General features: G+C 36.4%; 1 non-coding gene across 1 annotated transcript; it reads left to right on the top strand.

Moving 5' to 3' along the window:
* The first annotated feature begins 1,408 nt into the window (after window positions 1-1,408).
* On the top strand, window positions 1,409-1,480 carry TRNAT-GGU (transfer RNA threonine (anticodon GGU)). The gene has a single exon. It is a non-coding gene; the product is annotated as a tRNA-Thr (tRNA).
* The last annotated feature ends 10,946 nt before the right edge of the window (window positions 1,481-12,426 follow it).

Genomic DNA, 12,426 nt, shown 5'->3' with positions numbered 1-12,426 from the left:
CAGGGGTACTGAACATTCCAGCCTTCTAATCACAGGGTTAGTTCCCCTGGAACTAGCCCTCATCCTTGTTACCTAAGTCTCCTCAAGAGCATAACAAAAGAACCATAAGTTCTTATCACAGGAGATTCCAAAGGTTGTAGGAGCTCTGTGCCAGGAATGGGATCGAAGACCAAATATATATATTTTATATATATATATATGTATATATATACATATATATATATATATAAATTAAATCACAATATCAAAGCAGAAGCAGTAGGTGGTGAAAGAAAATCAGAGCCAGTTTACAACTGATTATGCTAAACTGGAATCTTACAGAAAGGTATAGATAGGGTATAAATTTGAAAGTCACGAATTGGAGGGAGATTTATGAGGGAGGGATATAGAGAAAGGAGGGAAGGATCAATCAGAACCAGGGTCCCATCAGGAAACAGGAACCACACCAACGATTTGAACAGGGAAAATTGAATACAAAGGATTGTCAACTAGACAAAGGGTGGTTAACTACTGGAATCTAGAGAACTCTAAAGTGTAACAGAAAAAAACTACTGCGGAAAGAGGCTGCCCACTTCCAGGGCTGAGGGGAAATAAAACAAAGAAGGAACTTAGAAAATTTGAGGAGACCTCCCCCCTCCCCCCACCCCCGCCACTGTCATTCCCGAAGAGATGAGATTCAGACCTCTAGGAGATGGCGCGACTGCTGCAGGAACACATTATCCATTGACAGAGTGAGGAAGAAACCCACTGGAAGCGGCTGGGCAGATCTGTAAGAACAGCCCACTGCACAGAGAACGCTGTAGGGACCAGTTGCACATCCAGCCAATCAAGCCCATAGCAGCAGTGGGAAGAAGAAACAAATAAGCAAACAAGAAGCAAGAAAGTCCTCTGGCGCCCCCTATTGGCAGAGCCTATCATGGAGCCAGCTGTCAAAGCAGAAAATAGGGTTTGCAGAGACCGGCTCCAGTACTACAAAGTGGGAAAAAGGTTAGGTTTGGAGCCAAGAATCAATAAATTAATAACTGGGTCATTGGTGTTCATCTAAACTTAGATATGTGAAGAAGGGAAGCTAGACAAGAAACAGGATAAGCTTGGGATTGCAAGTAGGAGGCTTTGGCCACCAATCAAAGCCTGAGAAAACTCCACTGTACTTAGGTAACTAAATTTTTAGAAATATTTAGGTTTTTTCTTTTTAATTTTTTTTCTTTTTGGCAAAACTAATCTATAGTTCCAGCAGTCAGAATAGTAGTTACCCTTGGGTTGTGGGATACTGACTGAGGACATGAGAGGGACTTCTTCTAAGTGTTGGAAACGTCTTATATATTGATCTGGGTTGTGTATGTAACACGGGTGTAGACATAGGTAAAATTAATCAAGCTGTACACTTAAGATTTGTGCACTTGGGGTAGGGGGTATAGCTCAGTGGTACAGCACATGCCTGGTGTGCACGAGGTCCTGGGTTCAATCCCCAGTGCCTCCATTAAGGAAAAAACAAAATAAAACAACAAGCCAAAGATTTGTGCACTTTGGTGTGTGTATGTTATATCTTACTTTTTAAAAGTTTTGTAAAATTTGTTTCTACATTTAGAAGATAGTTTTTGACCTCCCCTGAGTAAATCTGGAAAACAAACAAACAAAAAAGAGCGCTTCTAGTTTCTGCTGTGGTAGATCATATTACCTGGAACAATTCTTACAAAAACAGCTATGATTTCTAGATAAAATATTGCTTTTAAAACTTCATAAAAGCATCAAAAAAGTTGACAAAATTGTAAGAATCAGGTGAAAATTTTAGAGAAATCAAGGAGCCCGAAAGGTAAGCAGGGTACTTTTTGCTGCTTTTGCCCTAAAAGCGTTCTGCAAATTACAAAACGAAGTTGCAAAATAAGGATTTCATTTTGAGAGCCAAAGGTGAGGAGTTCAATAGGAGACCCTAGCCGCAATAAACTGAAACAAGAGTGAACCAGAAGTAAGTCTGCCACTGCTCTTACCTCTAGGAGCCTGCAGTAATGCTTGCCCTGACTCAGAAAGAACAAGGAGGGGGCAGATAGAAAATTTGATAAAGAACTTTCATCTGCAGGTTGACCCATGCAGGGAATTGCAGCCCAAATTCACATCACTGGGCTGTCCACAAAAAACTCAAGTCATGAATATATTTTAGTGCCATCAAATACTAGACTCCTAGTTCCCTTAAGCCTCAGGCAAAATAAAGAAAAATCCTCACTAGAAGAAGTTGCCGTCATCTTAGATCATCAGGGAATTCCCACAAATAAATGTTCAGGGCACTAACCAGTGCCCAGTCAAAGATAACCAAGCACACAAGGAAATAAGGCACCATAAATAAGAAACAACAGAAACCAGCTTCAGATATTGTAGTCATCTGGACCTTATTATTTAAAAAACCTATGCTCGCTTTCTTTAAAGGAATATATACATTTGAAATTATCTCCAGAAAAAAAGGGAAATTATAAAAAAGACTTAGTGGATAACAAAAAGATTCTTTAGAAATGGAAAATATAATAACAAAAATTAAAAGCTCAATTTGGGCAGTGGTTGGACACAGTAAAAGAAAGACTTATTAGATAAAACAGAAGTTGGCCCCTTGCCTGTTTTGTAAATAGTTTTACTGTAACACAGCCATGCCCATTCCTTTATGTGTAGTCTATGGCTCCTTTTGTGCTAAAATGGTGGAGTTGAGAAGTTGTGACAGATACTGCATGCCCTATGAAACCTAAAGTATTTACTACTTGACCCTTTACAGAAAAAGTAAAGGTCTAGAGTAAAACTCAGAAGAATTTATCCAGAATTTAGCACAGAGAGACAAAAATACAGAAAATATGGAGGCAAGTTTAAGAGAGGTGGAGGACAGTGTAAAAGATCCAGCATACATTTAATTATAATTCTAGAAAGGAGAGAGAATGGGGTAAAAGTATTATTGAGTGATAATGGCTGAAAATCTTTCATTGAAAGATAACAGCCCATAAATTCTAAAAGCTTGGTGAATCCTAAGCAGGATAAATAAAAAGAAATTCAAAGTAGTCACATCATAGCAAAACTCCAGAAAACCAAAGACAAAGAGGCAATCTGAAAAGCAGCCAAAGAAAAGAAGATGGATCATTTCAAAGGAGTAATGGCTAGACTGACGGATGACTTTTGAACAAACAAGCAAGCAAAAACCTGGAAGGCAGGTATTTTCAATGTGCTGAAATAGAATAACTGCCAACCTTAAATTCTATACCCATTGAAAATATTCTTCAGGACTGAAGAAAAACAAAAACTAGAAGAATGAGCTTCTTGAAGACGTGCACTAAAGTAAATACTAAAGTGAGTTCTTTAGACAGAAGAAAAATGATTCCAGAGGGAAGACCAGAGATGCCAAAAGGATTGAAGGCTAACAAAATGGTAAATAGATGGATAAATCAAAATAAATGCTGATTGTATGAAATAATCTAATAATGTCTTATAGGAGATATATATCTGTATTAGTCAGGTTGACCCACCATAATAAAATACCGTAAACTAGGTTTTAGCCACCTAGTTTACGGTATTTTATTTCTTACAGTTCTGGAGTCTGGAAGTCCAAGATCAGGATGCCAGCATAGTTGGATTGTGGGGAGGGTCCTCTTCCTGGCTTGCAGACAGACATCTTCTTGCTGTATACTCACATGGCAAAGAGGAGAAGCTCTGGTGTCTCTTCCTCATCTTATAAGGGGACTAATTGCATCGTGGGGCTCTGCCTTTATAACCTCATCTAAACCTAAGTACCTCCCAAAGGTCCCTTCTCTTAACACCATCACATTGTGGGTGAGGGCTTCAACCTATGAATCTGGGGAGGACAAAACATTCAATGTATAGAGAGAGAGTGAGAGACAGAGACAGAGTCACAGAGAGAGACAGAGAGAATAAAAATATACAAAACAGTAGGATTGACCGTATTATTTTGTATACAATCCAGGACTGGAGAGTGAAAGTGGGTGATATGAATAATGACACAGGGACAACAGGCATAAACTTGGCTCAGCAAACTGGAGTAGATAATCACCCTGAAATATAAATTGGGAGGTGGGTAAGTAGATTAAAAGTTTCCTAAGGTCTGTGTAATTCCAGGAAAAAGGAAAAAGTATGACATATTTTTGTTGATGTTGTAAATGGCATGTTTACTTAAATTTTATTTTCTCTTTTTGTTTTTCAATATAAATATATTAAACAGTCATTAACCTCACTAGCAATCAGGGAAATGCAAATTAAAGCCACCGTGGGATATCACTACAAACTCACCAGATTAGCAAAAATTTTAATTTGCAGTCTTTTAAAAGAATGCCAGTTAATACAGCAATAAAAAGGTATTAAAAAAGACTGACAATATCAGGTTTTGATAATAATGTCGAGCATAGGAACTCTCATACACTGTTGGTGGGCATGTAAGTTAATACAAATGCTTCTAGAAACCAGTTTGTCATTATCTAATAAAGTAGAAGATAAACATAGCCTGTGGCCCAGCAGGTCTACTTCTATGTATTACGTTGGAAAAACTTGTGCATGTACATCATAAACAAATAAACTTTTAAGAATGCTCATGGTCACATGATTTATAATGGCCCCCCAAAGGAAAACCCCAAGTCCACCTATAGTAAAATGGGAATGTATATTGTGGCATATTCATTCAATGGAATAAATTCTCACTAGCAATGAAACTACACAGCTACACACTGCAAGGTGGATGAAATCTCAAAAACGTAATGTTGAACAAAAGAAGAGAGAGAAAGAGAACGCAAATGGTTTGATTCCATTCAGACAATACTCAATCCAGGTTGCATACAATGAGGTAAAACAAAACAAAAAAAAAAACTTGAAAAACAAGGATTTGCTTATCAGGAGTTAGGAGTTACCTCTGGGGAGGTTGAGAGTGGTGGTCAAGGAGGCTGCGTGTGGAGAACTTCCGTAAGGTTCTATTTTATTGACATGGGTGACAGTTACACCGTATTTATTTTTGTTTTTGTCTTTAAAATGAAAGTACATATGTTTGGCATACATTTTTGTATGTAGGTTATATTTCATAATTTTAGAGAAGAAAGCACAAGACAAGAAATACTATCTATAATCCACCACATGGGAATAGACATAGTTTATATTTTATTGGATTTCCTTCCTGTTCTTTTTCTCTTTTCCTAGGCATAACTACCCTTTGGGTTTTGTGTGTTTTTACAAAATTGGAATTATATTGCAAAACTTATAAAATTGAGATCAACACTGTGTTTTCTTTGCATTAATATTTTGCCCTGATCTTATTGGAATTCTTTGAAAGACCAATATCCTATACTGGTAGAGGCATAAGACATTATGTAGGAGGTTGTCTGGGTGATTGGCAAGGTACTGGAGAAGACAGTTTACTTTGCTTTTTTAAAAAACTTAGAACACCTAATGTCTTTTAGAATGAGTGCAACCAACACATCTTGTGTTTTGTGTTTCAATAGGACTTTGTGTGCAGACCTAATCATTGACCCAGCAAAATATGCTGAAACCTGGTACATGTGGAGAACACTGAAAAGTTAATTGAGGGTCGAGCATTGACTATGTAGGAAGTGGCTGAAAATTCATCTGAAGTGGTAGATGGAGCCAGATTGTGAAGGGTTTTCCAGGATAGATACTATTGGATTTGGATCAATCCTATAGGTAACAGGTAGCCAGGAGAGGTTTTTTTTTTTTTTTTTTTACTTCTTTAAAATTTGAACACATTTTTAAGTTTAGAATGGTTTCAAATCTACATAAAAGTTGTGAAGATAGTACAGAGAGTTCCCATATACCCAGCTTTCCCTATCGTTACATAGGTATGGTACATTTTTTACAACTAATGAACCAATCCTGATGCATTATTGTTATTAACCACAGCTCATAGTTTATTCAGATTTCCTTAGTTTTTACCCAATTTCATTTTCTGCTACAAGATCCCACCCAGGATACCATAACACATTTAGTTGTCACGTCTCCTTAGGCTCCTCTTGGCTGTGACAGTTTCTCAGACTTTTCGTGTTTTTGATAACCTTGACAGTTTAAAGGAGGACTGGTCAGGTATTTTGTATAATCACCCTCTACTGGAATTTGTCTTGTGTTTTTCTCATGATTAGATGGGGATTACGCATTTCTGTCAAGAAAACCACAGAGGTAGAAATGCCACTATTATCGCATCATATAAGGGAACATACTATCAACATGACTTATCACTGTTATTGACCTTGATCACCTGGCTGAGGTAGTGTTTGCCAGGTTTTTCCACTAAAACTATTCCTCTCACCCCTGATACCCCACAATTTCCACACTCTACTCTTTGAAAAGAAGTCGCTTAGTGCAGCCCATGCTCAGGAAAGCTGTGTGTGTGTTAAGTTCCACCTTCTTGAAAGTGCAGTATATATATAAAATTATTTGGAATTATTTGGCATGGGAGGTTTTCTTCATTATTATTTTTTATTGCCGTATAGTTGATTTACAATGTTGTGTTAGTTTCTGGTGTCTAGAACAGTGATTTGGATATATATATATATGCATATTCTTTTCCATATCTTTTTCCATTATGGTTTATTACAGGATATTGAACATAGTTCTCTGTGCTATATAGTAGAACCTTGTTGTCTATCTATCTTATATGTAGTAGTTCGTATCTGCTAATCCCAAACTCCTAATTTATCCCTCTCCCATCCCTTTTGGTAACCATAAGTTTGTTTTCTTTGTCTGTGAGTCTCCTTTTGTATGTAACTAAGTTCATTTGTACCATATTTTAGATTCCACATATAAGTGATATAATATGGTATTTATCTTTCTCTTTCTGGCTGACTTCACTTACTATGATAATCTCTAGGTCCATCCATGTTGCTGCAAATGGCATTATTTCATTCTTTATTATGGCTGAGTAATATTCCATTGTAGATATATACCACGTATGCATCCATTCTTCTGTCAATGGACATTTAGGTTGCTTCCATGTCTTGGCTGTTGTAAATAGTGCTGCTATGAACATTGGGGCACATATATCTTTTCAAATTAGAGTTTTCTTTGGATATATGACCAGGAGTGGGGTTACTAGATCATATGGTAGCTCTATTTTTAGTTTTTTAAGGAACCTCCATACTGTTTTCCGTAGTGACTGCACCAATTTATATTCCCACCAACAGTGTAGGAGGATTCCAGACAGCAAGGAAATTGGACTGTCAGATTTGGTTTTGGGAGGGAAACTTTGACAGCAGAGTGAAGAAGGGAGTAGAGAAGGGGAAGACAGGTGACTAAAAGATCAGATAAGATAGTTTTGGGACAGACTAGGACAGAGACAAAGACCTAAATAAGGTAGTGGCCCTGGGAATGGAAAAGAGGGTCCGACAGGATTTGGAGAGGAGGTGGGAGAGAGGAGACAAAATGCCAGTAGTAGAGGAAATTATGAGTCTATGTTCAGTTTGACTGAGACATCAAGGAAGAGGTACAAAGTAGCCTGAGAGAATTTTTGGTGAAGAACTTTGATCACAGCTGGAGTTAAAATGTTGGCAGTTGTAAGCTGGCACTCATAAGGTGAAGCCGTAAGTGGAGCCAGAATCATCCAAGGAGAGAATACGTAGTTGAAGAAGAAAAGAGGAACAAGGGAAGAAATTCTGGGAACACTAATTATGTGGAACAATATATGCCAAGTTCAAAATCAATAGATAAATAATTTTGGAACATTCATGCATTTGCCTGCACTAGTTCTGAAAGTGGCTAATATTCAAGAACATATTTTGATACTGCTTTCTCTCTTTATGTAATTTAGAAAATTTTTCATGTGGATTTATAAAGGGACATAGTTCATCCAATAATGTATGAAGCATGCCAGTGTAATGTTTGTATGTAGAATACCAGCAAAAAAAAAATCAAGATTTTTTTCAGATTAAAACAAATGTTATTGTTCAGAGCAGGAATTCAAGAAAATACAAAACTAGAGGTTTAAGAGTAGAGTCTGCTTTTAAAACTATTCTTTTAATAAATTTTAAGTTGTGTGATATTTAAGACATTCAAAAATGATGAATTAGAAGTGGTAAGAATGATCATTTTTGTCTTTTTCCCTATTCAAAGGGAAGTTTTCAAAGTTTCACATCTAAAATGCTATTTGCTTTGCATGTTTTTGTAGTTTAACTCAACAAAATCTCTGGAGAATAGAAGATAGTGTAGAAAAAGTCTCATCATGGAAAAAAGCCTTAGACTAGCTGTTGGAAAACTCAGGATCCATTTCCGATTCTCTTACTAACTGGGCAGTCTTACGGCACTTGGCATTCTGGGTCTCTGCTTCCTCAATGATAAAAATAGGGTAGGGGGATCTACCTGCCCATCAAAAGATAGTTGAAAGGCTGAAAAGAAACATATGAAACTCCTTAAGAAAATGCAAAACACTATGAAAAACAAGACATTATTATTGTTATTGAAAATTTTCTTAGAGCATATTAAAGAAAAGAATAAGGACTGGAATAGCAAGAAGAGAAAGATAAGAAAATCTCAACTTTTAATATTCCTTTGTTCATTTGATTTATTGAGCACAACTATCATGAATTATTGTTGGTGCTGAGGAACTCTGAGTTTGGGAAGAACGGTAGGCAGGTAAACTGAAACATACAGAAGTAAGGAAGGTCTGCTCTGAGAAAAGCGACTAATTCTGCCCAAGAAAAAAAAAGTAGGCTTCTCAGAGGAAGTGACATTTAAACTGGGTCTTGATAGATGAATTGGAGTTTGCAGGCAAGAAAATTTCAGGCAAGAGACGAAGAAGTCACTATGACCCCTGTAGAGGATGGAGGAAAGAAACATACAAATATATCACAGAATTTTTTAAGGGAGAGCCAGGTGAGTTTGGGGATTCGTGAGACTTTTAATGCCCATGCAAATGATTTGTCTTATTAGTATGTAAATGAGTGTTTTTTTTTTTTAAATTAAAAAGCTCCTTTTGTAAAAGGACTGAAGTCCAATCGGGTTCAAAATTCTGTATCTGTGGCAGACTCCAGGCTGGAAGGGTTTCTGACAAAGTCTATTGGTATAACTAATTTCTGTTGTAATTTTTCACATTAAAAAATCCTTGTAATAGTTTAAATGATAAGGATTTTGATGAATAGTGAAAACTTTTACTAGTCACATCTTGATCAGATTAGTGTCATGCTTTCTTTCAAGTTAAAAGATATTATATTTCATTTTTCTAGTTAAAAAATGCATTAGGCAATCAAGCCACCCCTCCTTTCTTATCTGCAAAGTTAGCTTCACATAAAGCTTTCACTCACACACATACCTTCTTAATGGTCTGAGGGCACTGAAAAACATTTTTCTAAAAGCAATCCTAAAGGTTGCTTAAAAGTTAGACATTCTCCTTTGTGCTCTTTCGCTGCTTAAATTCTAACAACGGGAAGAGTTTGCCCACCTGTTAGAATAGAAGCAAAGCTAACATTTAATGACATTCAATTAAATACAAAAAAGCTGAGGTAACTCAGAGTTTCCTAGTCTAAAGGAGGTACTTAGTGGCTGACTAGAGGTCAGTCAAAATTAACACAGAAAGACTCCTAAACCCAGACTCAAGATCAAAAATAAATGAATACTATTAGAAATTCACCAGAATCTAGACCCCATTGGAGAGGGTTGACTGATAGAAAATATCCCAGGCTACACCAGTGTGGTGTGATCTAAGACAGACTGATGCTAAGATTTTAACCTTTCCTCAACTTAAAATGTAAAGGAAAATTTCCAGTAAACCTGGGAACTGTAATATGTACAATGAGATTTTGTAATGACAAATGCAAGCAAACAGAGAATGGACCTCATAGATTCTTTAACAAAAGAAGAGGACTGACTCTCAGAACTAAAACTTAATAATAACTAATTAGACATAACACTTCATCAGATATCAAAGTATTCTGTAAAATTGTGTGCTGATGCAGAAACCAGATCGATGAAATGGAAAAAGGAGTTTGGAAATAGACCCATATATGTGAAAAGTTAGCGTATAAATAAAGGTGATATTTCAAATCAGTTGGCAAAGGACAGCCTGATCAGTTGGAAGTGTTGGAATAATTGGCTATCCATTTAGGGGAAAAAAGGCTCATATTTCACACGATAAACAAAAAGGAATTCTGGATGGATTAAGGGTAAACTGTAAAAAAATCTCTAAAAGTATTAAAAGAATATATATGGGAACATGTTTATAAACCTGATGTGGAGTCAGTCACTCCCGAGCAAGAAAAAAGTTCACAAACCATCAAGGGAAATGTTGACAATTTTGTCTAAGTAAAAATTAAACCTTCTGTCCCATTTTAAAAGACACTATAAGTTTAAAGACAGAGAGTGAGTAGACTAATAGAAAATATTTGTAACATATATTACAAAGAATTTATTTCCATAATATATAAAGAACCAGAGTTTATTAAGAGAAAAAGGTAAACCACTTATGCATAGATGACTTACACACAAACTTTTATGCTCATTACAGGCCTCTCCTGTGAGTACCAGACATCTATATTCATCTTCTACTTGACATCTCTTGGATGAATGACTCAAAGGCTCTTCCAACCCATCAGGCCTTAAACTGAATTTATGATCTTCCCACAGATATCCAGTCTTCTCCAACATTCTTTTTTCTCTTTGAAAATCCCTGTCTACCCTTTTTTTTTTTTCAGTTGGAATTGATAGAATCAATTGATTCTACCAGTGCTCTGGGAATCAATTCCATCAATTGATTCTCGGAAATAAATCTGCCAGAAAGCTATGAGTCAACCTTGGCGTCTCCCTCTCATCCATCATTTCCAATCCCTCACCGAGCCCTGTCAACTGCACCTCCTTAACAGCTCTTAAGTCGATTCATTTCACCCCTTCTCCATCACCACCTCCCTTATCCAAGCCACCTGGCCTGGGCTACTGCTATAGCTTCCTAACTAGTCCGCTTTTATCCATTCTGTCCTCCTACAGTCTATTCTTCTCACTGTAGTTTAACTGATCTATTTAAAAGCATGTCTACTCTTAGAAGACTGGTCTTTAAATGCCATTCTTCATTAAAAGGAACCAGGGCTCTGTGGAGAAATGGCTGATTCCAGGTCTGGGGCATTAAATGCATGAGATAACCCTTTTCCTGCCAGGTAGCAAGAAAACTATCAAAGACTAATGAGTTGTGTCAAAAGGCAACAGGAAACACCTTGAGGGACCCTCAAGTCGCCTAAAATGAGACAATGTGGCATAAAAAAAATAATGACAGCATGGATTAAAACACATGGAGTATATAAAAATACATGGGATCAAACTGATAATATAAAAAAGAAAATGCCAAAACAAACAAATAGACTTACTGGTTGCCATTGGACGTCGCTATGTCATCAATACCTTGCTTTGTAAATTGGTAATGAAGGGGAAAGGTTAAGCCTTTATTAAGCATAATCCTGTCTTAGGATTGTCTAATAGTCTTAGTTGATGGAAAAAAGTTCTTCACAGAAGAATTCCAGCTTATAAGCACAAAGGGAGTGATAGAATTATAAAATCACCACTTTGGACACTCCTAATGAAATAACTGATAAAGCTAATCATCAAGGAATGCTAAAACCATGCAAGGAAAGGCTGCCATGGAACTAGACAATATCAGGGTGCAAAATATCACCTCATTGATCACCCACTGTAAAGGACAAACATCTTTACAATGGATGGATCTGACTGTCATCACCTGAACCCACTGCTCAATCTAAAAGAAGGATAACAGACATTATTTGCCTTTTGATATTATCAGTATGAAGTGTATAGCATTGCCTATGAAATGCTGTGTTCTCCAAACCACTGAGCCTTACTCCAATTGGGCCTTTAGCTCTGACTTTTACTTTAGAGGAAATAGGAAGGATAGAGGAACATGTTAAACAAATAATAGGGAAGCAACCAGACTAATTCAGAGGATTGAATATTCTACAAAACAGCTCATCTGGTTTCTTTAAAAGCCAAGGCATAAAACAAAAAGAGGGAGGGAAGACTGTTGTAAAGTAAAAGAGATTTAAGAGACCCACTAAACACAATGTGTGGACTTTGTTTAGATCCTGATTCCAAAAAATCAACTGTTAAAAAGGGCGTTTGTTGAGACTCTTGGGGAATTTGAATATGAAGTGAATATTAGATGATGTTAAGGAACTATTGTTAATTTTATAATAATAATTTTATAATAGTATTGTGGTTATGTGAGAAGTTGTTCTTATTTATTAGATATGCACACTGGAGGTTTCAGAGATTAAATGTCATAATATCTGGGATTTATTTTAAAATATTTCAATTTTAAAAAGAAAGAGGGAGAAGAAAAAAGAGATAGATGACTCAAGTGTGGTAAATGTTCATAGCTGTTAAAATTGGGATGATGGGTATATGGTGTTTTTTTTCATACTTAGTCTCTATACTTTTGAGTAGGTTGAAATTTTT

Source organism: Camelus dromedarius, chromosome X, assembly GCF_036321535.1.
Source record: "Camelus dromedarius isolate mCamDro1 chromosome X, mCamDro1.pat, whole genome shotgun sequence".
Taxonomy (NCBI): Eukaryota; Metazoa; Chordata; class Mammalia; order Artiodactyla; family Camelidae; genus Camelus; species Camelus dromedarius.
Note: the sequence above shows the minus strand (reverse complement) of the source record. Positions and strands in the feature narration are given on the sequence as shown.